The sequence below is a fragment of the Danio rerio genome, chromosome 16, assembly GCF_049306965.1.
Source record: "Danio rerio strain Tuebingen ecotype United States chromosome 16, GRCz12tu, whole genome shotgun sequence".
Taxonomy (NCBI): domain Eukaryota; kingdom Metazoa; phylum Chordata; class Actinopteri; order Cypriniformes; family Danionidae; genus Danio; species Danio rerio.
In genome coordinates this window covers 38,422,356-38,450,234 of record NC_133191.1, presented here as the reverse complement: position 1 = coordinate 38,450,234, position 27,879 = coordinate 38,422,356, and the positions used below count along the sequence as shown (strand labels likewise).

The 27,879-nt window shown below is 35.3% G+C and overlaps 1 protein-coding gene across 29 annotated transcripts in view; it reads left to right on the top strand.

The window, feature by feature from the left end:
- The window catches only part of ptprub (protein tyrosine phosphatase receptor type Ub), a 442,833-nt gene that overhangs the window by 136,344 nt on the left and 278,610 nt on the right, over positions 1-27,879 (top strand).

Here is a 27,879-nt window from a genome sequence, read left to right as displayed (position 1 = left end):
CATTTTAGAGACTGTATATGCAAATGATAAAATTATACATAATGTTTTTTTTTTTTTGAATTACTGAACTTGGATAACTATATCCAATGTGACCTTAGACCACAAAGAAAACAGTCACAAGCTGACGTTTTTGGAAACTGAGATGTATACATCACCTGAAAGCTGACTATATATGTTTTGTTTGTTGTGATTTGACAATATTTGGTCAAGATACAACTATCTGAATCCGGAATTTGATTGTTAAAATCAAATATATATAAATATAGATGCCTTTAAAGGTTTAACCAATGCATATTCTATCAAAAATTATTATAACATTAAAATGATAAAATTATCAAAAATATATTGATTATTACTAATCAAGTTCTGATGTATTTATAGAAGGAAATTTACTTCTGTCATGAACACTCTCGGGATTTAGTATGCAGTGAACATGTACAGTATATGGCAATGCTTTAGTAGTTGGTCTTGGCCGTATAAATCTGCCACGCTGCTGCTGCTTTGATTATAATGGTAGAGGAAGTACCGAGACCTGTGAATATAACATGCTGCTGCTGCAAACATACTATATATGTATGTATATGTAATGTATATGTATGTCAACACAGGTGGAGCTGAGATGGAGCAGGGTCTCAGAAAACACGCCGCAGCTTAACAACGTAGAATGACGCTATTCTGCATCATGTCATTAATGACAGAGGAGCAGATTAGGTGGCCTATCAGCCTGCGTGCGCTTCATGGCAGAAATTTCACTATATTGCTTTATTGAAGATTATCTTTATTTAATATTTAATATTATTATCATATAAATATGTTTTTTGGCATATAATATAAATGATAAAAACATAAGACTGATTTTGTGGTCCAAGGTCACATACATTAAATGTAACAAAATTAATAAAGTACATTTTTTAATTTAAAATAAGCTAAATAAATATAAATAATGAAGTAAATTCATCTCAGAAGACATTTATTCCATTATCAAGTGTAGCTCAGTTCAAGGTTTTAACCTCATCTATTAGTGACCGTAAAGTCAATTTTGAAAATGCATTATTAATAGCGGCGCTATTTTGCAAAAATTACCTTTATAAGGGATTAATTGTGAGGTAACAGTGTGTGAATATAGCCAGCAACTAGTGGTAAAAAAAAAAAAAAAATATAATCCCACTTGATAAAAACAGTCTGCAGAAACACTTTGTACATGTCAACAGAGGGGGAAACCCTGCCCATTAGTGATGATCTCTCCCCATAGATATTTACACTAGATGTCGCATACAGACCCTGAGCATGCGCCAACATCCCCACCACATTTGTACAGTGCTCCCGGGACAAATGTCATTCAACCACACTGATCAAGACAGTGTGCCAATGTGAAGATGCTGGACTTTAGCGCTGTGTACGGGTGTAGAAATGAGCAATCAAAGAAAACAAAGCACAAAGGTATCACATTTCATAGGTAAGATTTAGTTTTTTACGTTTTTATAAGTTATGAGCTTTTGTGCTTAACAAGTAACGTTATTGTTGTTAATACTGTCTCTTACTGCATTCACCATAAGACAAGGGAGCACCAACTCGCACTAAATACCAGGCTTATGCTAGTTTTGTTGAATAAAATAAGCAGAAAATGTTATGAAATACGACAACAAGATGCTGTAGTGCCAGACACTTGTATCAATGACGGCTAAGTGAACAAGTCGTTCATAACAGGGATTCAAAACGAACTGCTCCCTCCGTCAGAATGAGAAGTGAAAGCACGAGTGGGGGTGTGTTTCAGGACTTGGAGTAGATAAAATTAAACAGGGAGGGAGGATAGGACATTTCCATGCACACAAACACACACTCTTTGTCGGCAATGCCCATACGGTCACATCCATCAATGTGGAAAAGTGATGTAAAATTATAATTTTAATCATTTAAAAAAATATATTTGCATACTGACAACTGGGAAAACTCCCGATCATAGATATATGTATATATGTGTGTATATCTCTGGCTCTGGATGGCCACAGTCCTCCACCGCACCTTGGTTCCGCATTCATTTCAAAGGAGCGCTACCCTGTACTAAAATGGCGGCTCTGTTGACGCATTTCTTCTAATAGACAACAGCAGGGTTGCTGACATGTAATGTATATATCTATGATCTCTCCCTTCTTAGCATTGACAGCACTAACTGGGAAGCAGCCATCTGCCAATAGAGTTTTTCACCTGCTAAAAATAATATCAGTGATTAAGAGGCATTATGATTATGGAGCTTCAGGATGCACATATGAAAATTGTATTCTCCATAAACTAACTTCTTTTGACATTTTCAGTTTTTCACAGAGATAACATTAGTACTGTTGTGAATCTGCCTCTTTGCTAAAGCATGCACGTTTAATTCTCATTTGAATTTAAAGCGACAGACCTCAAGATTGGCACGATTTTTGGATCAAAGCCTAAAAGGGGCAGTTTAAAAGAGATACAAAACATATTTGTGGCATGTTTTGAGCTGAAAATTCACCTGCACACTCTAGTAACATCAGAGACTTATTTTACATCTTGTAAAAGGTGTTTAATAGTTCCACTTTAATGAATATAAGGTGTCTAATGCCCAATATTTGTGTTTTATTTTAAGGAAATTCATAGAATACCCCTGCTCACGTTTAAACCTTCTCTGACCAGTCAAAACAAGCCACCTAATAAGAAAGATAAAGAGAGCAAGATCTATAAGCACATCAGCAGGTCTCGTCTCTTGATGTCTTATTCTGCCAGTGTCAAGCGAGCGAACAGAAGTGATTAGAAGTTGGAAAAGAATCAATCCCGACAATCAATGAGTTCTTTGAAATGTAGCCCATTCCGAACGGGAAGTGTCAGATGGATGTGCACGGCCTGCTGGGAAGGGTCTTTTATTGAGAGCCATTGTTGAAACTGGATCAAAACAAGCAGAGGGAGGCAAGAAAGTGCAGAACTAGTAATTGGATTAGGTGGTAAGTCAGTGAAAGAGACAGATGGATCGAGGTGAGATGGGACGCTGATGACACAATGAAACAGATAAAACTTGGTGAGCTTTTCGGCGGTGATGTAAAACGCAGGGGATGTGGACTGGGAGGCTTGAGAAAAAGCATATCTCAATGGGAATGTGAGACAGACACTGTAATCTACACTAGTTTGAATGGAAGGTCAAAGACTACCAGAGGAATAGGACTTTACAGAGGAGTGACCGGCTGTCCCTAATCTGTTTGAAGAGACAAATGGTACTGTAATTGTAGAGGACATTTTTATAATATAATATAATATAATATAATATAATATAATATAATATAATATAATATAATATAATATAATATAATATAATATAATATAGTATAGTATAATATAATATAATATAATATAATATAATATAATATAATATAATATAATATTATAATATAATAATAATAATAATAATATAAAATAAAATAAAATAATATCATATAATATAATATAATATAATATAATATAATATAATATAATATAATATAATATAATATAATATAATATAATATAATATATAATGAATTTGTTAATAATCTATTTATTATTAGTTTTTATTTTAAATGATTATGTATTACAAAAAGGAAAAATACTAATATTCTAATACGATCATATTTATTTATTTATTTATTTATTTTATTATTTAAATATTATCAATTTCCATTGGATTTCTTTTTTTTTTTTTACAATTTTAATTCAGCAAATCTAAGGAGATAAATCTTACAGGAGTCGCATTTTGCAATTATTGAATAGTTATTCATATTTCCAATAAGTAAATAATATATCTTTTTTTAATTAAACCAAATGTTCTCTATACCCTTTACAGTAATTTTATGATATGAACTAACTGTTGTGTTAAAGCAAAGAAATCCAGCACCGTTTGATTTGGAATGAGTAAGCAGCAGAGCAACAAGTCAAAAGTGTGAAAAGTCTAGCAAAGCCATTAAAACCCAAACTCTAATCAGCTCATGTTGAAAATATGAATGAATCATCAGGACAGTTGAATATTATGGAATCTTCCCATAGCGCATCATAATTAGCATTCTAATCATATGCAGACCCAAGACACTTCACCCGCAGTCACCGGCGCTGTGCAGTAATTAATACATTTCCCTCTGGGTTTAATTAAAGAGGACTGTCTGTCGGGTGACATTCACTGCTCTGAGGGCAGCAGATGAGTCGAGGCGTGCAAAGTTTAAGTAGGTGAGAATGATGTCACACCTTGAAAACACAGCAGGAAGTGTTTGGGGGTGTGAACGTAAAGAGACGTCGACGTGACACATTCACCCTTCGGCGGGAGTATAAAGAAGACTTATTCCATTTTCATATGATATCAAATATCTGTGAGGTCTGTCAGGGCTTCTTCTAAGTTTTCCTGAGAGATCATTAATTATGCATTGTAATATATGCCCTCTTTTAGGTGAAAGCAAAAACAAAATGTTTTTGTACGTCTCCCTTTAAATGCTAATGAGCTGCTGCTATGCAGAAGAGGGCAGGGCTTTTACATGCTACTCTAACATTCCAGAAACAACAAAACAAGCAGACCTTACACAGCTAAAATATCAGAAATGACCAGCTTACAATTTTTACATTTATGAAGAGTTAACGAATATATTATTTAATTGTTTTTGAGTAAATTTCATTTAACTTGCCGATTAGCATGCTAACATGACACTATTACTACAAATCTATAATCTTACGTAAAATGTAAAAAATCTGTAACCCGACTTAACACTCTCTTTGAATACAGTCAGAGTCAAGTGTTAGCCATTAGCCACATAGCATGTTAACAAGCACATTTCAAGAGTTCACTTAGACATTTCTTTATAATGTTAGCAGGTTTTGCATGCTCAGATATAATTGAGCACAAGGCCTGGTCAATGAGCATGTAAGGGGGTAAGAGATCAGGTAGCTCTTGAGAGCTCCTCGAATTAGTTTGGCCTATTCCTTGATTATCAATGCGGTGAAGCTCACTACTATAGTACTCATATACTGTTCCTATTGGTTTATTTAATTCACTTATTTTGCATGTCTTTGAACTGTTGGAGGAAATCGGAGTACCCAGGGGAAACTCATGTGAGCACAGGGAGAACATGTAAACTGCACAGAAATGCCACTGGCCCAGCCGGGACTTGAACCAGCAGCCTTCTTGCAGTAAGGCAACAGTGCTAGCCACAGGGCTGTTGTGTCACCCAATCCTGGATTAATCAAGAAAAAAGGAGAAGGGGGATGGGGTGGATGGTGGAGGTTCTTCAAAAAATGAAGATAAGGTAGTAAAGTTACACAGAATATTTATGTTGAGTCTGGAATGATCCGATTGGCTAGCTAATGAATACGGATGGGGAACCAACTATAATCAAACACATCTGCCTATAGCTTTCTAGTTATCTTGAAGACACCAAATTAGCAAGTTCAGGTGTGTTTAGTTTTGGAGTGAAAGACAGCAAGGGTTGTGTCCGAAATTGCCTACTGCTTGAGAAGGTAGTACTTTTGAATTTGAATTCACTACACGACCATTAGAAAAGTATGTTCTATATAGTATGAGAGTAAGTAGTATGCAGGGGCCACCCCTGTGTAAACTGTGGCCGCCCCAATTACTTTTCTGTTGGTATTATTAATTTAAATGTACTTACGTAAATGTAAAATATTGAAATTAAAAAAATATATATTCATTCATTTTTGACCTGGCATATACTGTATGCTGTATAATAAAAGTATGTAAAAATAAATGAAAAGTTGTTTATATATATGAAAAGTGTTTTTAAACTAAATATTTATTTTTATGTGGTTTGCACTTGTACTTGCTGAATAAATAAGGTATAAATTGCAATATTTCAAAAGTAATTAATTAAATTAATTAAAACCACATTATTTCATTTACAAGAAACAAAAATATATCATTACACTGAATTCATTATTTTTTTGTGTGCTATCCCAATATTTGGTGTGGCCTCTTCTGGCCATAACTAAGGAAATTTTCTGGCGGCGCCACTGGTAGTATGAATGGATCTCTGATGTACTACATCCACCATTTGTCATATCATGTGACCTACCCGCGTCAGTTGCATCACTTCACTCCCGTTTATGAATTCTCTCACACGGCATTATAGGATAGCGTAGCGTCCATCGGATGCACACTTCAGAATTTTGCAGGAAGTAGTGGATCATCCAGGTACGTACTTCTTGTATATTGTTTTTTCAAATGCTATGAATTCGAACATGCTACTCTGCTCGCCTACTGTTTTTAGTGTACTATATAGTATGGAAGTGTGCAACTTTGGATGCAGTCCAACCCTCTAGGAATGAGTTTGTTCATACCTAAGCTAGCCAATCACGTTGGTGCAACAGCAGAAGATAGCGGTCTATCAAAATGAAGGAAAAGCTTAATATGTGCTTTATGATCAATCTTTATGTATGTTTATATAATTTATTTATGTATGTGTATATATATATATATATATATATATATATATATATATATATATATATATATAGTATATGTATGTTATATATATATATATATATATATATATATATATATATATATATATATATATATATATATATATATATATATATATATATATATATATATATATATATATATATATATACTACTGTAAGTTCTGCGCATTTTTTTTGTCGTGGTCCAAGCTTGATGTGATTGCTTGATTGATGTGTCATCAATATGACAATCTCATCAGTGTGAGCTGCAAACACACCCTTCATTAACGCAGATGCTCAGTCTGAATGGGGCATGATTGTTGCAGCAGCACTATTGGGACAAAGATGCGGATTGAGGTGAGGTAATATTATAATAAGGTTTCCTCCTAAGTCACTAGGGGAGCGAAATCTGAACAGCTCATTTTTCAAATACTTGCAGAAAAAGCCTTACCAAAACAAAGTTCCTGGGTTGTGCTTTTTCACATTTTCTGTGTTACTAGATGCACCAGGGACCTGATTATAAAACTTAAACAAGGAAAAGAGTCCAATTTTCACAATATGTCTGATTTAACATGCATTCTTACACAGAGAACCCTTCCACATACCCAATAACCGGCAGATTTTGATCTTCATAACATGGGGCGCGTTGGCTTTGGGAAACTAGGTCAGAAACCGCTGTGTTACTGAGTGGCAAAATGCGTCCTTTCATGTTGTTTCTGTCTTGATATGCAAACATTGTGCTGTGGTAAACAGGGCCGGTTGTGTTTTCTCAGTCCTTCACGATCATCTTCATTCAGAGCACGACACTGAGCTAACTTTTGCTTAGAAGATAAGACTATTTACAAGGGGACGGGTGTAACTCTGCTCTCTATGTGGATAAAATGGGCAAGTTTTGCAGTGATAACTCGTATCTCTCTGTCAGGAGACAAATTCAGATTTACTATCTAAGGAAGAGGTTTAGGAGGGAGTGCGGATGGGGATTTAGATGCCCGCAGGGAACAAAATTACAAAATGAACACATTTTTTACATTTACATATTATTTTGTGAAAGGTGTGAGTGACACACAGAGAAAAAAAAAAAAAACTAAATCAGTAAAGAAACAGAAACAAATCTAGTCATCATAATTAAATAAATCCTTATTTATTGTAATTGATCACACACTAACCTGCGATTATACCATTATATGCCACTCATTCTATAATGCCGGAGTGACTATATACTGTAATATGATCACAATGCTTGCTCGTCCAAAGAACACATATTTTATTCTTAAGTTTTTATTTTTTATTTTATTGTAGTCATTTTAACAATTTAAAGGGCAGTGAAACCTCGCCCTGCATCTAGTTTGAAAAAAAAGTGGGTTTGTCCAGCTTTGTTTAGGTGGGATTGTCCAGCATTGAAAGAGGGAAGGGTTTGCATGAAAAGGGGAGTTTCATTAAGTGCAGCCGGCAACCCGCATTTGAGAAATGGAAAAAAGGTAAATTTGGGTATAATAAAAGAGACTTCAAAAGGACCGGATGATAAACTGATATCAATGTAATTCATATACTTTACATTTGTGCAGACTAAAGCATGAATTAATAAATTGACTGCTAAATTTTTCAATTAATTAAAAATTCATTGTTTTTATATTCAATGTTTTTCAGTTTAGATTAGGGGTCCCCAAACTCGGTCCTGGAGGGCTGGTGTCCTACTTAATTTAGCTCTAACTTCCCTCAACACAGCTGGCTGAAGGTTTTAAGTATATCTAAAAAGAGCTTGAATAGTTAGCCTAGGTGTGTCTAATTGAGATTTGAACTAAACTCTGCAGGACACTGGCCCTTCAGGACCGAGTTTGGACACCCTTACTTTAGATAAAATTGTTTGCTAAATGCACTGTTGATTAAGTAGTAGTAGTAATAGTAATAATAATATTATTATTATTATTATTATTATTAATAATAATAATAATAATATCAATTATATATTTTTATCTCTGTTCACACCTGTCATAATTTATGACTTGTTATTCAGTTGACTTTGATTCATACATTCTACTATTATTTTTTAAATGAAGTTCTGAAAAAAAAAAAAAAATCTTTCATAGACTTGATGGTAATTGTCATACCTTTTATTTCATACTGTACCAGTATGTGTTTAATTAAAATCTGAGTTTTCAATTTTATTCTTACAGCATTATTTCAACCATGTAGAGCATTATGCAAAAAAGAGTGTGTACGCACATATTCCTGAGGTCATTCTCAAGACACTCATTCATTTTTCAAGGATATTATTTCTTATCATATCGTTAGTCTGAAGTAACTCACACTGCAAACGGATCCATTTATCCAAGCTAAATGCTTAACCTTGTGATCTGATCTGAGACATACAGGCATTGCACACAATCGTACACACACACCAATAGGCCTATAAACACAAGCATACTGACAACACAAATAAAAGTGCAACAGTCTAACATTCCTATTAATATTTTTTGTTTATTCATTTGTTTAATATTAACCTGATCTAATAAGACTGGTGGGCAAAATGTTTACTACACAAGACTACTGTTTGTTTATTTTTGGCAACCACCACTTGAAGATCATCCTCTATCTTCAGTCGTGTATGATTTTTTAATATTTAAAAAATATAATATTTTTTTAATATACAAGAGTGCCATAAAGATGTCAAAGTTTACCATGGTGCTGTAAAATTAATCTGACACTATTAATATTTAATATTAAAGTTATTATTGTTAATATAATGTAAGCACACCAGGGGTCACCATCCAAAGGAAAAAGAAAATGAAAGGCTAATGGCTTTTTATTTGGATTTAAAAAAATAAAATGTAACTAGTAAATACTATTTTTATCTTCTGCTTATGGATAAATAATGGTCATATAAATGGTTTATTTTTATTTTTTTAAATCACCAAGCGACCCCTCCATTTTGTCCTGACCCTCTCTTTGGAAACTACTGCATTAGACTACCTGCGAATGTCTGCGACTCACTTTCAATTTCAGTTTCTCAAGCAGAGGAAAAGGCTTTTTCATGGCACTGAACATGCTGTTATAAAAGACATTTCTGAAGTAAAGTTATGATGTTTTCAACAGTTATGTTTTTGATAGCAGGAAGTTGTAAAGCAACAGAAACACACATATTTAAAGTCACAGGGAAAAGTAGCAAACAACTGAAATGTTTTTGGTCATTTGGACCGCTATGGTAGTTCTTGGTAGAAATAGTCTTAACTCTTTTTGTTTTGTGATTTTAATAAAATAATAAAATTACAGGGTAATATATACTTATTTAGTTAATGTCAGTGAATCATAGATATGTGTGTTTTAGGCTTGGGCGGTAATATGGTATACAGCGGGATCTAAAAATAGCAAAGGTATCAGTTTCAATACCGTTATACCGTCATAAAAAACAATGCACTTATATAGGAGAAAAGTAATAAATATTATTTATGTAATGCCTAAAAATGCGTATAACTGATTGTCATCACGGGACAAGGTGGAAGAGAGAGAGAGAGAGAGGTGAGGTAAGATAGAGAGTCACGCACCAAGACCTGGTCTCGAAAAAGAACACAACCTCTGCAGTTTGGCAGTATTTCGGGTTTCGACCGAGTGAGAAGGGAGACAGAGGTCTGCATTCCTGCTGCTTTACTGTGGAGTCACGGGACCGACTAGATTTCTTGCGGTGTGAGAATAAATTTCCGAATAAAGCGCGGGAGCGGTCGGTAACTCTGGTGTAATTTGAACGGGAGTGGGCGGTCTAACAAAATCACTCCCGAGTGAGAGAGCGAGCATCTGCGCTGTGTGTGTGTGTGTATGTGTGTTTGTGTATGTGTGTGAATAAGAGAGAGTGTGGTGCTGTGTGCCTATGTGTGTGTGTGTGTTTATACAGACAGCGCACTGATCTCTAATACGAACAAGACAATTTGCAAATTGTGCAACAAACAGGTGACCTGAACCTAAGTTCGCATATATGGTATTCAATTTCTGAATGGTTTAGGCACAAGCCAACATTTTGGTGACGCTGTCTGAATCTTACATCATTTTTTTTATTTATTATTACATCATTTTATTTTCTTAATGCACGGTAATACAGTATACCGAGGTAAAATAGGGAGGAGGTTTGACGGTATCAACATTTGGATACCGCCCAAGCCTAGTGTGTATTATTTCAACAAATGCAGAAATTAATAATGGTCAAAATTACCACCTTGGTAGTTCTAGTGTTAATCACAATAAGAAACATTGATTTCATAAGCCTAGTAGAAGGCCAAGACATATCAAGCCTAGTTTAATCCAGTAGATTGTTTATTTGATAAGATGACGTCTCCATCATGATGTGAGGTAAAGAAATCTCCTCTGATAACCTAATTGGTCCTTTCCCTCCTCAAGTCAGGGCCATTCGGGGTTCGACAGAGATCTCCGGTAATCTCCTCACTGGAAAGGAGCTTCCCACAGATATTAGCACTAAAGCCAGGCAATTCTCTGGGAACGTTGTATCTTATTACGTCGTTCCTTAGTCAGAGAGGCACCGAGGCGCACGGCACTGATCAGAGACCTGTAGGTCTTTATTACCAGCCGCCCTTCACCTTTCTCAAACAGCAGGCCCGTGTCCCATCTGCGCATTATCCACACTCTGATGCCCAGGCCTTATTCATCACTGATATGAGAGACCACAGGGGCCCCTGACAGCGGAAGTTGCTGGAGAGACACATCTGGTGGAGTTGTAGGGTCATTATCAGACCTGGCTGGCTTCCCTCAATGATCTAATAAAGTTTCCCGAAGCCCCCGAGCTGCCTGCCTCGCTCCATCCGCCGTCTCTCAATCTCTCTGACTTCTGCTCTGGGACCCTTCAAACTGCCTCTCCACCCATATGGATGGAATGAAGTTTGTAGTGCAACGCAATTATTGTGAATTAGGAGGCGTGTTTATGTTTGGACTGGTTTATGGGCAGGTCTGGTTTGGAGGGATCACTGGGTGGAAATGGTGGATTGAGCTTTATGGAACAAGCTGGTGATGGTTCTGTTCTTTTTTGGCTGATACTCTACAGTAGGGCTGTTTTTGCAAATAGGTTTGTTTAGGTATAAAGTATTTTATTATGAGTGTTCATAAATGTGATCCTGGATCCTAAAACCAGTCTTATACTGTAAATAATGTTGTGTTCCACAGAATTCCTTCAAGTTGTCCAAACACAAATTGATTAATTGATTGATTAATTTAAATGTTTTTACACATTTAAGTGGATTAAACAAAAAAATTGTCCTTAAACAATTCCCCAAAAATTTGGGAATAGCCCAAAATGCATTGCATATGTCAAAGTTATCTCATTTTATTATATACCAATAAATCATCAGATTAAGTGATGATGTAACAAAACAGAGTTGAGTATCCAAAAATGCAGTGTCTTTATTCAATAAAACACAACTAGACAGCCTAAGTAGTACCACATAGTAACTTTAAGGGCAATCCAAAAGAGTAGTTGAGGGCACAGGCGAAGAGATCGGTACAGTCAGTCAACAGCATAAACAAAATCAATGCAAGGGTAAACAGGCATGGAAAGACTAGACAAGACTAACTGTTCTTAAAGTTTCAACAAACAAGACTCAGCAATGTCTGTGTGAAAGTAGTGAATGTATAGTGCAGGTAATCAGTCTATGATGAGTTTTTAGCTGTGTTTGAGTAATCCAGCATGATGTGAAACTGCTGTGTGTGTGAGGTGCTTGATGGGATGCGTAGTTCATTTATGTGATGGATGTGTAGTTAGTGTGACTAACTGTTTTCGAGCGATCTTTAAGGATTAGATCACTTGTGATCATAACAGAAGATCATGATCGATGGAGACATTTTGTAAGTTTATTTTCATAACTCAAAATGTATTTTTGTTGAGTAATATGTATTGCTGAAAATTGAATTGGACAAATTTAATAGTGATTTTAATTTAGTCAGTATTTAGATTTTTTTCAAACCCTCAGACTGCAGATTTTCAAATAGTTGTTTCCTGACCAAATATTGTTCTATTTAAAAAAAAACAAAACAAAAAAAAAACTGTACATTAATGAAATTCTTATTTATTCATCTTCAAGATGACAAATACATATCAATTTTCAGAGGTAACAAACATAATTTTTTTTTTTTTGCAAGCCTGTTGATTTTCATTTTGCATTGGAAATCTTTCATGATCATTTTAACTTTTTTTATTATAAACTTATTTCATACTTTATATTTGTATATTTATATTTGTTGATTTCTGTTTTTTTAAAATCAGTAAAATATAACAAACTTATTATGTAAGCAATACTTAATTGTATTCCTTACATAAGCATGTTATATTTTACATTTTATATTACAAGTTATATTTTTTAGCAACTGCTAAATAAATATATTCATCTTAGAAATCATTTTGTTTGTTTGACTTAGTGTCTAAAATGCCAAAGAAGATTTTTTAGAAGACTTTACTCTTTTATTACATGACAAATAATTCTGATATTATGATTTCTGTGCTTCAGAAACGTGAAGCTAAATAAAGCTCAAAAGAAAAAAAAAAACTATAAACGACACGTTTAAAATCATACATGTCTTTACTTTTGAACAATATTAATTTTTACAAGACTCTACTGATCAAGAATCCATTTATTTGTAGTGAATGAAAAATGCTACATAATTAGTATTTTTTAAAAATATAATCATGGAATATATTGAATTTAAGCCATTGAATTACATCACAACTCTTTAGTTTTGGAGAAGAAAGAAAGCTTCATGGAGGTATTCGGCAGGTCTGCAGGTGTATATATGCAGGCACCATCTCATCTGAAATCAAACTTGCCCGTAGCCCTCAAGTCACTGCAAAGAATTTATTAATCATGCTTCTCTTGTGTTCAATTTTTTAGAAACTCCTAGACTAATACAATGATCCTGCGCTTCTCTTTGAACTTTCATCTGATCTAAAGAGTACCTCTCTCTTTTTTAGAAGTCTCAGCCCAGAGTCTCAAGTTATACGTTTAGCAGTACGTAATGGAATCTGCTCTTGACAAAAGATCCCAAACAAAAAAAACCTCATCATCCATTTGATTGAAATTCCATCATCAAAGTGTGCAGGAGATCAAAGCTTGATGATTATGATTGTAAAAATTGATACAGAGGCTTATATTGCTGTATTAGATGGCTGGTAGATTCAATAGAGCTTCACTGGAATACTGGCCAATGTCATCAAATAGTTTTTTAATCACAATTTTTCAGTATATTCATATGGATTAGATTTAGTTCCAATGCATTATGGGATGGATTTCCCCCCTCATTAAGGATACACACAATTCTACCTTATAGAAACTGGCCAAAACTAACAACTAGTTCACCCCAAAATAAAAATTCTGTCATCATTTATTTACTGTACTCATCCACATTATTTTTTAAAACCAAAAAATGAGGGAAAAAAAGACATTCTTTCATCTTTGGAACACACATACAGTTGAATCAGATTTATTAGCCTCTCCCAGGGGGCTTCATGTGGTTCAAATATTCAGATCTAGTATTTGTTCCATACATGGGCTCATTTGTCCTGTTTTGACTGTTATGCCATCACAAGTTATCAAAATAAGCCATCAAAAATGGAAAAGAAGATGCAAGTTAAGTCAACTTTATTGTTGTTATAGAGAAAACATTGTATTAATAACTTTTATTCTAACTCTTGGACCATATTCTTTAAAGAAAAAAATGACCAATAAAAAGTTGTGAAGCACCTAACGCGGCCCATATTATTATTATTTATGAGGCTATTGTTGTTATTCATGAATTTTCAAATGTATTTTTTTTGACAAGACAAGCTAGAAAAATCATGAAGCTCTGCATTATTATTATTATGTTCATTTTATTATTATACAAATGGTCAGTTTCTGACACTGAGGAAAATTAAATGTGCTGGCCAGTTTGTTATTTGCCTAATAAATGACATTAGGCTACAGTTTTAAAAGAAAAACTTTCACAGATTTCTATCATGCAATGCTACAAGATTGCCATAAAGTAGCCTAAAAATAAGTAGCCTCTTCATATTTCTTTGTTCTTAATCTTTTTAAAAATGTTTTTGATACATCAAAAAGTGTGACTAACTGACAAGCTAATCCAGCAAAAAAGTGCTTAAAATGTCACTAATATGAAGTATTTAAATATTGTAATTAAATAGAAAATAAGTCAAAAAACTGCAAAAAGGTCAATTTTTTTGAGAATAAAGTGCCACCTCTTTCTCTTTGCTGGCTATTGGCCTGTTCAAGATACTAGTATTCAGCTTAAACTGACATTTTAAGGCTTCACTAGTTTAGTTACGTTAATTAGGCAAGTTAGGGTAATTAGGGTAATTTAGTATAACAGGTGGAAAAAAATGCTTATTGGGGTAATCATATTGATTTATATAGACCTTTAAATAGCCAAAATAAAACAAAAGACTTTCTCCAGAAGAAAAAAAAAATATTATAGGAAATACTTTTAAAAAAATCCTTGCTCTGTTAAACATCATTATATTTGAAAAATATTTGAAATATTTGAAAAAATAGGCTGTACATGAAGGTAGTTTTGATAAAATCTAATAGATTCCAGTCCTTATTGAAATTCCTTAATGCTATATATCTCCATAATATCAGACCCCAAGATATGTTATGGAAATTCATGAGGCAAGACCTGGAGAATTGTCATGCAATAAAAAAAAAAAAATTTTAATCTGAAAAGAAGATTAGCAAATCAGTTGTTTAGCTCTCTCATTCATGCATCCTGAGCTCCCCTCTCAGCCCTTTACTTTACCTTCTCCACCTGAGTAGATCACACACATTCCACACAGAATGTCCAAGTTTTCAATATGGTGTATCTTGTGGCTCTATATTTATTTTTGCTATCAATTGAAATGTTTCTGTGTAATTGATAAAGTGGTCTCAATTTTACTGTAATATTTCACAGTTTCACTTGTATTTGTTGATCTGGGTTTCGGCTTTGATAAGATCCTTGCCAGATGCTTCTCTCCAGGTAAAATGGTCTTTACATCAATTCATGACCAGACAAGGGTGTTTGTGAAGCTTTTACTGTCTTGAAATTATACTGACTCTAAGCGACATTAAATAAAGGGACGAAATGTTTAAAATATAGTCATATCTAAATTCATTCCTCATTTATGAATGTGATCAGGTCCTTTTTAGAAACACGTTTGAAAATTAATGATCACTTGAAATTGGATTCAGATTAAATTCGGAGCTGGAAACAATTTTAAAGAAATTCTAACAAGTAAAATATTTATTTTCAAATGTACAAGAAAAGGCTTGCACACATTTAACCTTCACCTATGCTGTTAATTCTGTCATTGGACTCATAGATAAACCCTTACACGTCACAACAGTTCAAAAAACGTGTTAAAATAAAAAATCCAAAAATAAATCCAATAGATTTGAGTGGTTAAATCAAGGTATACAGAGAAGACACAGTAGCTGTGTGTGATGAACCGATTTAATTTAGTCATTTATTCACATATACCATTGAATGATCAGTGTATATACAATAAAACACTATATATAATCAAAAGCTCAACCATACATGCTTAAAACACAAAACAACAAACCTCATTGGCTCTTTTGATGTGAAAAACATTGTTCGCTACAAACATTGTTCGCTGATCAGATGTCTAAATTGATCAAGTCTCTAAAGAAGAGTTGGAACAAACTGCTCAGATTATTATTGCTTTTATTTGTCAATCTCTTGACGAATGTCTTGAAGTGTTTCGGGTGAATAGACGTCTAATGGAGATGTCTATTCAAAGCACAGCTGATGAATTGGATGCTGATGGATGAAAGGTGCGATGATTATATTTCTAGCTGCTGATTTGCCTCATGGTAAGGAAAACAGATTATTTGTATAAATATTAGCAGAATATAAACCCATCACGCTTGTCCTGAAAAAGATTTGGTGGAACCGAGTGAAAAAGATGCAGGTGTAAATTTACAGATGTGCCACTGTGATGGAAAGTGAAAAGGAAAAATGAATTGTTGTGTAACTCTTAACAGGCTAGACTAAATCCAGTTGTTATTGGAGGAAGATGGCATAAACTACAATGCCAGGTTTGGACGAGTATTTATTTGCAGGAGTTCCTATTTTACAATCATCGTCTAACAAGGGGATAAACTAAAGGCGTTTTCACATCCAATGAAAGGCAATAAAACTCTCTGTCGAGTTGCTATTTGTTTAAGAGGAGCTTATGTCAAATGAGGTGACATTAGGGATTTAAAGAGCCCCTGGGGGGATTCATAAAGTTTTAGATTTACCTCATGCAAAAGTGAGCAACTTTGAGCTCCACATTACCGATTGGACACATTTACAGTGCAATTCAAAGTGAAAAGTATTGTTACTTTATATTTCCATTAGTTTTAAGACCTTGGGAAGGATGGGAAAAAAAAAAAAAACTAGGGAAATAAATTATGTTAATATATTTTAAATTATTAAATATATTATATTTTAATATGAAGTTTATATTACTTTTTACATACTGTAGTAAAGAATATAGATTATGTTTGCATTGTAATTAATTTAATATGAGCTTTAAAATATGCTATACATTTTTTAGGGTAACTCAAATGAGTTTTTGCAGGGCAGTATGTCTGAAAATTCAACGCATTTAATAGTGTACAAAGGTGGCAACATTAGTAATATATTAAAACATTGGTCCCACTTTATATTAGGTTGACTTACTACTACGTACTTAAATCAAAACGTAAAAACAATGTCTTTACTTTGTCCATAATATGTTGCAGAACACTTCTGGTGCTTTTGAGGTGGTATATGGGTAGAGTTAGGGATGGGTTTTGTGGTATGGGTAGGTTTAGGGATGGGATAAGGTGTAATGCTGTGTTCACACCAGATGCAGCATGCGCGTGTAAATAGACGCGTGAACATTTTGAGTTTACTCGCTTCATTCGTGCGTCAAATTCACTTTACAATACATGAGGATTCGCATCAACTTCTGTCTGCCCGGTGTCTCTAGTTTCGTTGTTAAATGGCTAACATGGATTTTATTGAGAGGGTAGCTGTGCTTTATGTGCTTTAGGAAACAGTGTAGATTTGTTCGGCGCCGTGTCTGAATCCACTAGATCATTTCAGAGGTGCACTCAGCTCTGTGAGTTCATCAACTCCTCCAGAAACTGTATCTGGATGATGGAAGCTTTCAGTGGTGCTTCCAACTGAGCCAAGCTTAGTTTGATGAGCTGTTGTCCGGTGTCGGCAGGAGAATTTTCCCTCGAGACACCAACTGCAGGAGCTACGGTATAATCACCTCCATACAAGAAAAAGCTCCGGATTGCTTAATGTGGCGCGAATGACTGCTTAAGTTCAGATTTTCTAACTTGCGCAACTGTGCAATTTGCAGTTTAATCACATCAAACACGCAAAATGCTCAATTTGCGCCACTTCATTAGCTTGAATCGGATCACTCGTGCCACCTCTTTTGTGCACAGGATGTCTGTTCACGTCTTTGCATTGACTTAAAATGTAAACATTCACTAACAAAACATTTCTTCTAACTCAAGCGATGCGCCGTATTTTGTGTGTTTCCATACTTTATGCACCTTCGTCTGTTTGTGTACAGGTTCATAAACTGCTGTAAATTATCAACAATAATAAAATAACTTTGCATTTTTTGTATATTTCTACATATGTTTGTCTTTTGCAACAAATTATAGAGAAAAGTACCAATAACATTTTGATTAAAACCAATATTTTGAAACAACATCGGTATCGGTATTGATCAAATCTAAACATGATACTCATCCCAAGAAATGTCTCTAGTGGTTTTGCAATGGTCCCACAGGTTGTCCACATCTCTCAAAATTACCCTCTTTTGTGTTCTGCTGAAGAAACAAATTCATACAGGTTTGGAGAGCAATATTTCTATAGGTCATCTTTCAGCTATAGTTATTCTTTACAGACTTCAGTTGTTTGGTTTTGAAGATTGTTGATAGTCAAGGTATTATTGCATAAATTAAAGTGCCAGCAACTTTCCCACTGTCTCTCATGTCTTACCTGGTGTTGTAAATGAGAAAAATATTTACTCCAAATGTAAGACAAAACCACACGGCACGGATCAGTTATCATAGAAATAGCGGATGTGACTGGAGAGCTGAGTGGATCTGTTTATAGCTGCAGGACAGATTTGTGTAGACCGCAAAACTGACTCAGAAGTAAGCTTGAGGGACTGCTTTTTGTTTTCTTATTTTAAAGAGCAACACAATCCTAAAGCTACTGTGTATATATCACCGTTTATAGGTTTGCAGGTTTTCCAAATAATAAATCTTAAAAACCAAAACATCATATTAGAATGATTTCTGAATGATCATGCTATTTACTGAAGGCTGGAGTAACAATGGTAAAACATTTAATTGCAAACACAAGAAAAAAAGTTTAAATTAAATTAAATTAAATTAAATTTTATTTAATTTGATTAAACTAAAATGTAGTGTTTATATGGCAAAATTAGTAGATTTTCTTGTACTTTTCATGCAAAGAAGGGCGAAGAATTTAATATACTCTGATTGTGTTTTGATTGGGTTCCACAGAAAGAACTTGAAAAGTGTGGAAACACAATAGCATGGAATGATTTATATATTAAAGCGTTTCGTCTGAGGGCCTCTTTCTCCTCAAGCAACCATTAAAATGTAATTTAGATAATCACAATATAACAAATTATCTGTAATTTGTCTAATTAGACGACTATACTGCAAAAAAGAAAAAGGAATAAAAAAGAAGCCAGCAAGCTGTGTAATCTGCCTCTACATGCTGAAATATGAATTCATAGCTGGCGTTTTGTGAATAAACATAGTTAATGATGCTTAACAGTGTTTACTTGCTATGAATGAGGGCGCCCATTGTTCGTAAGGCAAATAAGGTCACAGCTTTAGAAAATGAGATTTCTCACAGTCTTATAAACTGCTAAACATTCACAACTGAAATGTTGGTATGAATTGATTGTATTGTATGTTAAGGTGTAGTATCGTATAATACTATTTATTAATGTATTAAATTAACTTTCAGTGGGTAGCACTGTCGCTTCACAGCAAGAATGTTCACTGGTTTGAGCCTCGGTGGGGTCAGTTGGCATTTCTGTATGGAGTTGGCATGTTCTCCCCAAGTTCGTGTGGGTTTCTTCCAGGTGTTCCGGTGTTCCCCACAAACCAAAAAACATGCACTATGGGTGAATTGGGTTGGATATATATATATATTCTATTTAGCTTTCATTTCGTTACACTTTAACTGACTACTTTTACTATTTCTATTTAAATGTTGTCTAAATTTAGTGTCTAATGTCTAATAGGTTTTCTAGAAATATTTCAACTTAATTTAATTTACATAACAGATGTAACAGATTGCATTTTAAGCAAATAGGTCATCCAAAACTGCAAATTCTGTCATTATATACTTACAATTTACTTGTACCAAAACCTGCTTGGCTTTCTTTCTTCTGTCAAACACAAAAGAAAGACATTTTGAAGTTAAGCTAAAAACCTGTAACCATTGACTTCCATAGTATTTATTTTCCATACTATAAGAAGTTAATGGTTAGGTTATTTCTGCTTCCTTCTTCAGTTTTTAACAGAAGAAACTCATGAAGGTTTGGAACCACTTGAGGCAGAGTAAATAGTGAGTAAATGTTCACTATCCCTTTAACAGCATTATTCATTTGCAAGTTTCAGTAAATAATAACAACATTGGTGCAAGCGGTCTTTTTTTGCTAATCTGTCCTAATCTACTGCAACAGACAGCCAATTTGGAGCTTGAAAATAGTCTTTAGGTGGGATTAATTTTTCTTTGTTTGAAGTTACAGCAGAAAACACCCACAGGGACTTGACATTAAGCGAGGCGGCTGCATAGCCTGGCATGTACTATGCTAATGTTAGCCCCCCTCTAGTGACAGCCTCCCTGTAATTAACGTTGTTTTGCGGCTAGCCAGCAAGACCTTTCAGAGTGGAGTAAAGAGGTCTGTTTAACAGGATAATTGAGAGTGAAGTTACGAGCGTAACCTTCAGATAGATTGTAGCCGTGATCACCTTGACCATGTCAAGTAATAGCGGCTCGCTAGCAGCTTATCTTTTGATGGCTCAATGAATAAATAGCCTGTGCGAAGGACATAAAGATGAATTGTGTTGAAAGGAAGATGGAACAACGGCATAATGTGTCTAAGGGTTCTGCTCCAGTGCAAAGCTTTACCCGCAGGCAAAGCGGCTGGTTGTGTTTATGTTGTCATGCTTGCTTAGCTGTTATGCTAAGCAGCATGGGGCTCTGGGAGAACCCCCTGATGGTGCTTGTGTTTGCTCTCTTTTTACCCTTCGCCCGCTCTCTCTTTCTATGTCACTGACATGTTATCTTTCACGGTAATTCAGAGCTGCACTTAAAGCCATTTCAGATGTGGCATTAGACTAGCGCTGTGAAAAGCTAGTCACATAAAGGGCTGCCCACGTCGTTCAGGGCTAATTTAAACTCTGTCTAGCTGCGTGACACGAATTAGCCTGTGACATGACATGCAACGTGAATGGAATATAAAAAGTTTAGTGTTTAAAAATGTTAAACTGATTATCTCGTTCATTGTCATGCTTTTTCTTATTTTATGTCAAATATTCACATACTGTACAATTGAATTAGTTAAAAATACATGTATGCCAAGTGCCTTAAAATAAATTTAAGTGAAAAAGCAGTTTTTAGTTTTAAAGAGCCATGGAAACCCCCCTCTTTCGGTTCAAGTCTACCTCAGAATTAAAAAAAAAATGCTCTGAGATGGGCATGGAGCGCTGCTGGCAGAGAGAGTAGGCATGGCTGGGAGAGCAAGTGAAAAAGAAGGGAGCGAACAACTATTGTCAGTTGACTCACAAAATGAGAGATAAACCGTGCGGAGACACATGATTTTATAGTTTATAAAGTTAAAATGCAAACTAAGTAATTTAATGTCCTGCTACATTTGTTGTTCGTAATTTCGTATACAAATAACCAGAATTTGTTTTATCATCATAAAGATAATCATGTTTATATAAACACTATGAATGAGGAGGACCTCTCTCCTCCTCAATCCTTGGGCCTGAATGCAGACACAGTGGATAACAGTGCAGCAGGTCTCTTGCCCAGTCTATTCCAACTTTTAGCCATGCCGGTAATATAGAGGTTTTTAAACAGCAGCACGGATATGTCTGAATGGGAAAAAACTCAACTGTGAAGAGACAAAGTCTGCCATTCTCCAATTCTAGTACAGCTCTCTCGACAAAAATACTTGCTGCAAACCTACAGCTTCGCTGTATTTGCGCTGATAGAATCACGGTAAAAAACGACACGCAACAAACCCCATGGATCATGAAAACAAACACATACGACTCATGCTATGCCCAGAAGCACTCTCATCCAGTCACTGGCTCTCACAGATTAGCAGGTCTGCCGTGCCTTTGGAAAGCATGTGCTCTCATGAATAATTAAGAAGCAGGGTCTTCTTATAGGATAAGAAAACTCCGCTATGAATGAAAATGAAAAACCAACGTGTCATCACTCCACTAGCGGAGGCGTGCTACGTCACAGATTTTGATCCCGCCCCAATAATTATTTTAAACCTGGAAGATGAAATTAGCTGACAAAAGTTAAAAATTAGCCAGTTTTCCCCTCAATTAAAGCTGACAGGTGCTAATGTTGTCTTAACTGATGGTCAACACACACAAATCTGTTAATTTTACTTCAAGGTGTTAAAAATACTCTAGGGTGTCTTGAACCTTTAACAGCTAATTTATTTTACGTTTTTAAGGCCCCGTTTACACTAATGCATTTTAGTTTGAAAACGCATAAGTTTTGCTACGGTTACGCCATCCGTCCACACTACGCCGGAGTTCTCGAGCGCCGAAAACGGAGCGTTTCGAAAACGCTGGAGAGGCAGTTTTCATTCTGAAACGCTGCTGCTCCGTCTCAGTGTGGATAATGGAAAACGGAGACATCTGAAAACGGAGGCGGTGCTGCAGACATTCGCCTCTCTGATTGGGGCTTTTCCTCAATATTAAGTAGCCTACACACACAGTTCAGTCCTGCATTCTCTCCGTGTAAGTTCAGACTTCGCAAGTATGATCGAGGCTGCAGTCTCTTCTTCTCAGTTTGATATGGAAAAGCAGACTATATCGAGGACACGGGTAAATCTTCAAAGGGAACAGTGTACTTTATAACTTCATTCACATCACCCTGGCTACGTTGTTTCACTTTCTCAACAATAAAATGTAAACTGATATAAGGAACTGCCTATTTTCATTTTAATATTAACAACTTAGACAGCAGAAATGTTGAGGCGTCGTGCTGCATGACCGTCATCTTCACTGTGTGGATATTTATAACGAAACGGAGCCGATAACAACTGCCTCCTTTCAATTTCAGTGAAAATACGAAACACACCCTTTCCTTTGCTGAATATCAGTTGTAATAATCGATAATGGCCATTATAAAAGTATAACATACAATAAGTTTATACATTATAGGGAATAAAGGCAATTGATCAGTCAATATACAGAATAGGCTATGTGGTTACATTAATCATTAACTTATTTTTGCGCTCAGCCAAAACACGTTACCTAAGAACAAGTAATAGATTCCAGTGACCAAAGTCAGGGAATATGTCGTTAGATAAAGACAACAAGATGAATGAAATATTACGTTTAATAAATATAGTGAGATTAGATCCAGCGGGAGATGCTTGATGAGCAGTCCGACTAGCACAGCTCTCATCTGGGTAGATGGGCTGCAGCGCTTCCCTGAGAGTGTCTGTGTGGTCACGTGATGTGCGTTTTCAGCGTTTTGGTGTGGACGGAGAGCAGTTCAGAAACGCTGGGTAAAACGCGAGTGTGGACGCGGATCGTTTTCATTCTAAAACGCCGTTTTAAAACTAAAACGCACTAGTGTAAACGGGGCCTAAGTCATGTACTGTACTGAGTTTAATCGCAGTTCCACACAGTATGAATATACTGTTGATAGTCTAAATGAAATTTGGACATAATTTATCTGCCGTGTTTCATAAATAGTAAAGTATTCATATGATTTGCACTTAAAAATCTCTGCGATACTAGTGTACAAGTGTTGCTTTATGTTTTTTATAAATACTTTTTATCTGAATGCAATTTTGGGGAAAAAATCTAACATCCCTCCTAATTTCAGCATTTACTCCTTTATTCCAAAGCAAACCATCCTGGGAACTAGAAACTACCTTGACAAAATGGTGATTCAAGAGTTCACACTTAAAAGCAGGTTTAAAGTTTAGGAAGGATATTTATAATAGTTTTAGAATGATCAGATAGGCTAGCTAATGATTAGCAATAAGGATCAGCTGTAGTCGATCATATCACTTGCTCCTCTCAAAATTAATTTGTGAAACTTCACTTATACACATCATTTGGTCTTGACTAGGGTTTTCTGTCTAATAAATGCATAGTATATACAGTTAAAATCACACATTAAGTCACAATCCCAATTCTACCCCTTAGCCCTTCCCTTTACCTAATTCTCCCAATTCTCTTTAGCTTGAAGGCGTAGAGCTAAGGGGAAGAGGTAGATACCCCATCGAACAGAGAATTTTCAGGACCACACTCAAACCAAGGGGTGAGAAAATTTCCCAGAATACACCAGCCACAACGGCAGCATAGCTGCACCTGGAAGTGAGAAGATCCACAAATTAGTATCTTTTTGTCATTATTATAAATTTTTGCAGCAAACAAACATTTATTATAATATATTCATAATGGCGTTTGTGTTTTACCGTCATGCTTAAAAAAAAAAAAAAACGCAAAAATAAAAATCACTAAATTTCGCTGTCTATAATCCATAACAATAACTCCTTTATAGTATTCCCACAACATTCTGACACTCAATGACACTCGAATACCCTGTCAGAAAAGTCTAGTGGCTGGAATGAGCTTTTTACAGTGTCTGCTATAATGTTAACATTGTTTTTTCTGTGTGTGTTTACATAGATGAACATGGCCACTGTGTAAATGCACAGTACAGTTAAGACCTTATTTCCACATTATATTATTATGATAACATGATACTGTAAATGTCTTCGGTGAAAAAATATAATTGGGATTGAGCCTAAGTAAAGACAACTACAATGTGTTAGTTAGGTCACTTGTTTGTTTTACATAGTGTTGTTTTCTCTGTACACTAAAGCTGGATTGCTGCCATGTATTATGTGATCTATATATATACCCTGACCAAGCCACGGTCTTAGATTATTTATTTGGATTTAGAAGGGATTCAATGGATGCCAGACCTCCATGAACGATTGGGGTTTGTTTTTGCTGCAGGTGTTGAGTAGAGCATACATTATGAGATCTGCTGACTTGGCTTCATTTTTGGCTGGAAATGATGGTGTTTTACTGCTCGGAGGTTGTTTTTTAATCAGGGGTTGAGGAAAGTGCCTCAGGGGTGCTGGAACCATTCGTGGTCGGAGTGTAGTGTAGATGCTGCTAATATAGTCAAAGGGATCAGTAATTCAGTGTCTCATCAGCTGCAGCATTAGGCTTGAAGGCAGCAAATAAAGTGTGTGAACACATTGTCCTATATCTTATTCTGTGGACATGTCCACACACACACACACATCTGACATTTAGCGTCTCATCCGCATGACAGATTACTCTACCATAGAAATATTACAAAGTGAAGCAGTGTATCATTGAGTCTGCTGCATATTCTCCCTGTGGTAACTGTACAGTAAGTGCCTGTGGAGAAGCAGTAATTAGTTCTCAAGGTAAAAGTCAGTCCAGTGGTTGAGTTATAAGTAATATCTTATTTCTAAACTCAAGAAGCTTTTTTTTTTTGGTTCATCTAAACTCCATAGCACAATTTCAAGTAAAAACTTTGTTTAGGAGCATAGTAGCAGGTTTATAGCAGGCCATTAACTTGTTGACCTTAAGCTGTTATAATATGACAACTTATGCCTCATTCACACTAGCAGTGACTTTGTAGCTGACTGTCGATCTGGATGGCGACCTGCTGCAAACGTGGGTCTGTGTAGGTCTACAACACAGAGAAAACAACGGCCTCTTATCTCTACTGGGGCTCCTATTGGCGGTCGGTCAAGAAAGTCGTTCTTCATTTGCATATGGTTAAAGTATTCTCAACTTTGTCGTGTCACTCGACACGTCCACCTTGTCGCCAACAATCACTGTCTCTCACGTAGATGGAGGTCACCGGAAGTCGCTTGCTCTTCATTGAAATGAACAGTCACATGTTGCTTTGCCAGTGTGAGTCACTCATAGTGTGAACAAGCTTTAGGCTTATGATCAGATTAAAACAGTTAGTGCCATTATAGACTAACTGTTGATCAACATGAACTAGATCAGGGATGTCCAAACTCGGTCCTGGAGGGCCAATGTCCTGCATATTTTAGTGACAACCTAAATCTAACACACCTAAACCAGCTAATCAAGCTCTTTCTAGGTGTACTAGAAACTTCCAAGGAGGTGTGTTGAAGTAAGTTGGAGCTAAACTTTGCAGGACAGAGTTTGGACAACCCTGAACTAGATTATGACCATCTTCATATAACGGTCATCTTGAACTTACCAATTTACTGCCTCATTTCTTTTGAGCGTTATGATACAGTATAGTATAGTAACCTGATCAGGCTTGCATTTTCTCTGCCAATAGTATGCTTACTTGATAGTGCCCTTACTTTGTTGCATTTGACGTCATTGTTCCTTGAAGAAGTAAGTTGAATGCTCAACTTTATTATTTCAAAAGCAAACAAGCATCAAGCCTGCACAAATCAGTCGACTAAGCAACATGTCTTGTTTTTTTTTCACAAATTTGTAGATGTAACATTGAAACTCATAAACAACATTGTTTTGTTGTATTATTATTAAGGTCATGGTTATCAAAAGTATTGATTTTGGTACCAATTAATACAAAAATGTGAAAAATTCCCATTTCCAGCTAACATTTGCGCATGTTAAGCACATTTTTAAACACCACTTATTGGCTTGAACACAGTACCACAGACATTCGAGTGTTTAAAAGCTGGGTCTGTCAGCTGATTTGTCAGCAGATCGCTTATATATCTGCTCATTGACAGATCGTTCGTTCTTAGTGAACAATGGTGAAGAATGGTGAAGCTATGATCTTCAGAGCCAATTGCAGTCATATCTGTTGAGCATATGCATACAATGTCTAACCAGCAGTGTTTAAGAACACATCAAAAAATCTCTACACAAAATGTGTAAAATTTTATGTAAATAGTCTTTGGAACCCTTTAAGGTTGCTAAACTGTGTAGAATTCTCACCTTTTATGGTAGCCTATTGCGCGTTTTCTGACACTTCGGTTCGCATCTGAATTAGTTAATTTTTTGTTACTGTCAATATGGTTTAGTAGCTGCTACAACCGCAAAAATCTTTTAAAAAGGAAAATTTTGAATTACCTTAGATTCTTACCTAATAAGGCTGGAAAAGAAAATAGATGAAAAACCCAAAATACCAACAGGAAACTTTTTTTTGTTGTAAATAATTTCATTTGGTATAATTTGTCTCTTTATTTTAAAGTGTTTTTTGCTGGTCAGTTATGTACAAAATAAACAAAAGGAACAAGTACATTTTAGGTGAAGTGCAAATAATACTTTTTTCAATAACAAGGGAATTATAAATTAAGGAGGTCTATTATACCATTTTAAAATATTGTTTCTGACTATTATTATTATATTATAGATTTGAGATATAAATTTCAGTATCGCAATACTACTTGGTATCACGACACTTCATCTGGTGTAGCATCGTAACATGAATTAATAGTATCGTAACAACCCTACACCAAACCAAATTACATAATACAAATTTGCTATGGGTAATTTCCTAATTTATTTGCTTTAAAAATAACGAGAAAATGTAGAAAACTAGAAAAACAAACAATCCTATTTATAACACAATGAAGTTCAATGTTGAATGCACTAGTCGAGCTGCTCCTGCCTTTAAAACACACACACACACACACACACACACACACACACACACACACACACACACACACACACACACACACACACACACACACACACACACACACACACACACACACACACACAAAAAAAAAAGTATAATAACGAGCAAACAAATGATTATGTTAAATTTAAAATCACATTCTCTGTCAAAGTTATTCGCCCAAACCACCTTCCCATTCCACTTTCCCATCCCTTCTCCCTCTCTTGATTCGGTGTGCCAAATCAAAGGTTACCATGGGCCAACTTTAGCCCGCTGGCCTTACTTTGGGCATCTCTTTTATAGGCACAAAAAAAAAACAATTATCATGTTCCAGAATGCTTTCAAACTGAATTTTCCAACAAGAAACAACAACAACAACATTTCACGATGGAAAAATTCCAGCTGATGGGAGTTCAGTTATTTTTGTCTCACAAGAAGGTG